Raw genomic sequence first — 6,046 nt, 5'->3', positions numbered from 1 at the left:
AGGTAAAAGGATCTGCTCAATGGAATGGTGGAATCTGGCCTCAAATCCTGAAAAAGCGCTATCCGACCAAAGTCAACTACATGCACAGGACAGAGTGCTGACAAAAGCCATCTTATCTGGAATATGGACTTGTTGACAATCTCATTTTAGTTCAACAGGATATGGGCATAATTAGGTGGGCATTTTACCTTACAACTTGCTCCCTAAACAACACATTAATTTTTCTTTCCTTCTTTCCTCTTGAAAACAGTAGATATTGTTGGGTTGGAGTTCACAAACTGTTTGGATTTAATGAAATAAATGACACAGACTTTGCCAGCCAACATTAGTATACTGTATGTTGACTGCAAACCAAGAAAAAGTTGAAGTTGAAAAGCAAAGAGCACAGCACCACCTGGTGTTGACAATTAGGACATACAAGTTTAGGTGTGCTCTCTCTGAAGCACTGATTAATTGCACAAGCCCCTCAGGGGTAAAATTCCTCCCTACATTTCCCTTCAAGTGAAGAATTGAGGCCCAGAAAGAGTAAGCGGTTTGACAAAATTCATAAGCCAGGGGGGGAAGAGCTGAATCTTCAGTGTTTGTTTCCAATTCTGTGCTCTTTTCATGAGACCCAACTGAGGAGAAAAGAGGACAGTCATTATCCTATGAACATGGAGTACCAGTTTATATATGATCCAAATGGCTGCCGGTATTCACAAGGAAGACCCTTCCTGTGAAAATGGAAGGGACTGTGCAACAGCACAAATACACATTGTATAGCTCTGGGGACTATGGTGTGAGCAGAAAGCTGGAGTTGAGTGACACAATGGCTTCAACTTAGATTTTGGACTAGATTAACTTGAACTTGCCTCTTTCACTCTCTTGGCCTTTTCCTCCCCATCTGTGCCAGGAAGGTGCTGAATTACACCTGGACCTCTGAAATCTCTGACCTGGCCTCTCTCTGATTTCATTTGCTACTGCCCTCCCTTGGCTCACTGACCGCCCTGCTGACCCTTAACCAGGTCAATCTGTTCTTGCCTCAGAGTCTCTGCACGAATGAATGCCATTTTGCCAAATCCCCACAGGACTGGCCCCCTCCTGCTGTTTAGATGCCTGCTCTTTAGACAAACTTCCACTGAGTTCCTCTGATGTGCCCTGTCCCCAGCTGCTGTCATACCCTGACAATTTACCCTCCATGTCCTTCACAGCACTTAGCTTTGTGTTCTGTTTGTTCAGTCCTCTGTTGATGGAGCCTACACTTAGTAGACATTTGATAATAACTTTTAATTGACTGAATTAACTTACTTCATGAGCCTCCAGGAAACTATCTGGGGAGAGAATGAATGCAGATAGTTGTAATAAGATGAATGAATGACCTTAGCAAACTTAACTGGCCTCTCAATACTGCCTCCACTTCTGTGACTTCTGAACCTAGTGTTCATGATGTGTTAGTAACATTCTAAGCACTGTCCTAGGCTTCCTTACAGCTGATCTTAGGGCATAAGTAATTTGCCTGCTGATACATTGCTCAGCTGGGATTTGAAGCCAGGGTTTTCTGACCACATTTCCAGAATCTAATGATCAGTTTCCAACCCAAGGCAACACCCAGAGCTCAGATCCCCACAGCACTATACGTGTGTGGGATGAGCGTCAAGAAAAAAAATGCCTCTAGAGCAGCGGTTCTCAACCTGTGGGTCGCGACCCCTTTGGCGGTCAAACGACCTTTCACAGTGGTTGCCTAAGACCATCCTGCATATCAGATATTTACATTACGATTCATAACAGTAGCAACATTACAGTTATGAAGTAGCAACGAAAATAATTTTATGGTTGGGTCACAACATGAGGAACTGTATTTAAAGGGCCGGAAGGTTGAGAACCACTGCTCTAGAGTAAACAATATCAGAAACCACAGAGGGGCATGTTGCTTCCACATCCAGGAAGCCTCTAGAAGCAGCCAAGAAAATAAGAATGCACATGCTCCAGGTATTAAAATTGAGCAATGGATCTAAAAGGAATTTAAAACACTTGACCTTGGCTTCCTCATTTCTTGGTGTTACTTTTCCATGTGTATTGGTAACTAGTTATCTACATTTGGCATATACTGCTATTCTCAAGTATATACGGTAATGAGGACAACAGTTAGAAAGGCAAAAAATATGGGAAGCATCGTCCAGTTGTGGGAGGACCATTACAAGTACCTGGAAAACAATGTGCAAAGTTCACCTTTGACTGTACCATTTACCTTGAATGGATAACGAAGTTACTAATGTACACAATAGAGTATTATTCAGCCATGAGCAAGAAGGAAATCCTGCCGTCTGCAACAACATAGATGGACCCTAAGGGCATTATGCTAAGTAAAATAAGCCAGACAGAGATCAATACTGTATGGTGTCACTTATATGTGGAATCTGATTTCTTTAAAAGAAAGTCAAACTTAGAAACAGAGTAGAAAAGGGGGGATAGGAAGAGGACAGTAAAAGGGTACAAACCTTCAAGTATAATATTTATAATACCTGAGGATCTAATGTAAAAAACATGGTGACTTTAGTTGATAACACTATTTTATATAGTTGCCATTTGCCGAGAACATCAATGTTCTCACACACACAAAAAGATAAATATGTGTTATGGATGCATTAACTAGATGGTGAGAATCCTTTCACAATGTGTATCAAATCATTACAATGTATACTTTAAATATCTTACAATGTTGTCAATTATACTTCAATAAAGCTGAAGAAAAAAGTACCATTTGCCCCTTACATCCACAGTGTTGTTGCTGCTTTTCTTAAGGCTTAATTACTCAGTCATCCAACATTTACTGAGGACAAACTCTTGGCCAGGCCCTGTGAATACTGTCCCTGGTGGAGTTGTGTTATTCACATCATGCAAGTATCCTACCCTACTCAAGAGCTCTGAGGACCCCAATACCTACTCTCAGTCTAACACCCTCCTATGTTACAGGTCCCCCACCCCTACCCTTAGAGGACCCCAGCTACCATCAGATTCAGTCATCAAACAAATCTAAGCTCCATCCACACTGATTCCCTCCTCGGGGTGTTCCAGGGCCTCCTACTAGATTCCAGAGCAATGGCTTTAAATCATAACTTTCACTATGAGGCATATTCCAAGAAACTCGTTACTAATAATCAAATCCCAAAGGGGTTTATTTTCTATAAATTAGAGGAGACTACAAGTTAGCCTTTCATAGTAGGCATTCTTTGTCTCCAGCTTGCATCCATTATTTCCCCTGGTTTCCCTTTGGGGAACTGCCCCTCTCCAAACTCAGACCATATGGCTCAATGGAAATAATCTTACTCTTAGTTCCAGGTGGGCATATGGCTCAGGCCTGGCCAATAAGAGCCCTACATTCACATGGCCATGACTAGACATGAACTGGCACATGAACCAATTGAGAACAATGAGACCACTGCAGTTTGCAGGCAGTTAGGTTGTAAATCTACTACCAAGCTTGGGCAAGAATGAGACCCACATAGTTCAGCACAGCTGAGTTACAGAAACATCAATCAAGCCTCTTGATCCTGCCAGGATGATTCCCAGATTTTCAGTTACTTTCCTGGTCCAAAGCAGGTGAGCATTGCTCTTAGCTGGCAAATGCTCACACAATAGAACAGTGATGGCGAACCTATGACACGTGTGTCAGAGGTGACATGCGAACTCATTTTTTTGGTTGATTTTTCTTTGTTAAATGGCATTTAAATATATGAAATAAATATCAAAAATATACATCTTTATTTTACTATGGTTGCAAATATCAAAAAATTTCTATATGTGACACGGCACCAGAGTTAAGTTAGGGTTTTTCAAAATGCTGACATGCCGAGCTCAAAAGGTTCGCCATCACTGCAATAGAACATTCCTCTTCTGACTGCAGGCTGAAAGCAATGTGAGCAATATAGGTAGATATTATCCTATATAATAAAGAGCTATATGAAAAAAACCTTACGGACGAAGCCGGGGCTGTGAGGGCCAGCCAAGGCTGCAAGGGGCTGCAAGGGCTAGCTGAGGCTGCGAGGGCCGGCAGAGGCAGCCAGGGCTGCAAGGGCTGGCCAGGGCTGCAAGGGCCAGCAAGGGCTGGGAGGGCCGGCTGAGGCAGCTGGGTTGCAAGGGCCAAGCCCCTTGCACAAATTTTGTGCATTGGGCCTCTATGCACAAAATATGCAATTTACTAATATGCAAATCGACCAAACAGCAGAACGACCAGTCACTATGACGCACACTGACCACTAGGAGGCAGACGCTCAGGACCTGCCCCCTGGTGATCAGTGCACTCCCACAGGGGGAGCACTGCTTAGCCAAAAGCCCTGAGCCAGGCTCATGGCTGGCGAGTGCAGCAGTGGTGACGGGAGCCCCTCTTCCACCTCCTTGGCAGCACTAAGGATTTCCAACTGCTGGCTTAGGCTCACTCCCTGCGGGCCTAAGCCATCAGTCAGACATCCCCTGAGAGCTCCCGGACTGCAAGAGGGCACAAGCTGGGTTGAGGGACCGCCGCCCCCCCGCCCCCAGTGCACAAATTTCATGCACAGGGCCTCTAGCATGTAATAACAGGTGTGTAAAAACAGTTTCATCATGTGCAGAAGATACTTCTAGTTTGGGAAGATATTCAAAAATCACTATCTGAAATTTGTGAAAATAGTCTATCTGTAGCTAATGATTTTAGTCTAACTTGGGATGCTCAAAATACTTGAGTTTCAATTTGGGCACATTTCATCTCAAAGATGAACGTGTGGTCCTACATTTTGTCTGTGCATCTTTCTTTGGCATCAGCTTGAGAGCCTTCCAAATGAAAGATGGTCAAATGGCTCCTCTTGTGACATGTGACACTGTGTTGCAGAAACCACTGGTCACCAACTCCTATGACCATGGGCTATCCAGATGTCCAGAATTCGGTACTGTGGAGCTTAGAAGTCCAACCCATGGTTCTCAGGGACCCTCTGACTGCTTAATCCCTGAAGGCAAGACCCCTACAGACCTGCAGAGCATGCCTTGATATGGAGGACTGTGGCAGGAGGCTGCTTAAGCTGCCCCCGTTGTGGACCAAGTCCCAGCTCCAACCCTCCAGGAAGGTAGCCTGAGCTCCAAAAGGGCTCACAGAACCCACTGCCTCCCCTCTACTAGTAGCACACAGATGGTTTTCCTACAGTTAATCTTTGATTGCCCCTCTCCTTGTATCTTAGCAGCCAAGAGGTAAGTGGATGTTTGTACACTGCAGTTGAATTTTATATGTACATGAAGGCAACTATGCTAAATTTTAAGATTCTTGGTTTTAAGAAACGTGTGTAAGTAACAGTCCTCACAGCCAAAAGTTCTAGTGTAATCTATCAATTCTAGGAGAAAAAGGAGAAAGATGACCAAGATTGGAGTAGAACAAGTGTTCAGGAACTAAGCATGGCTATCAGAAGCCACTAAAAATAAATGCAATGCTGGAGAGAACAGGAGGGTGTGGCAGAGCAAGAGGGCCAGATGACGAGTCAGGCCATGGCTATGGTGGACATCAGGAGCCACATTACTACCCAGAGCGAGGGTCTCCATAGCACACCTACACCTCACATATATATAGGAGTCTGATAGATTCACATCCTACTGCCTTGTACAGCTGTGTGACCATTTATTGTAACATTTCTGTAGGAAAGAGTTGTAAAGAATAGGAATATGTTGTATACAAACTGCTTGTGCCTGGTGCACTTTGTTCAACAAACGATGGTATTTATTATGTATCATCATCATCATTTAGGCAAGAGTCCTACTCAGAAACGGTGATCCAAAGGATGGGCTACTTGCTACCACCAGAATCACAAGTCTCATTTTTTCAATAGTGAACAGGTTGCTATAAACAGGTCACTGACCTTCTGGGACTAATAAACCTAAGGACAAAGTATGGAGGTAGCAGAAGTGAAAGGAAGTTCTCTGTCTACTTATATTAGATAAAACCCCATCAGCTCGCCCGCCCACACTTGTTCTTTTTTCCCTTCTCCATTAACTTTCAGGGTCAGGTACAATAAATAATGAACACGAAACCTTCCTACTTATGACTACC

Source organism: Myotis brandtii, unplaced genomic scaffold (assembly GCF_000412655.1).
Source record: "Myotis brandtii unplaced genomic scaffold, ASM41265v1 scaffold312, whole genome shotgun sequence".
In the NCBI taxonomy this organism is placed as follows: Eukaryota; Metazoa; Chordata; class Mammalia; order Chiroptera; family Vespertilionidae; genus Myotis; species Myotis brandtii.
This window is presented reverse-complemented; position numbering follows the sequence as displayed.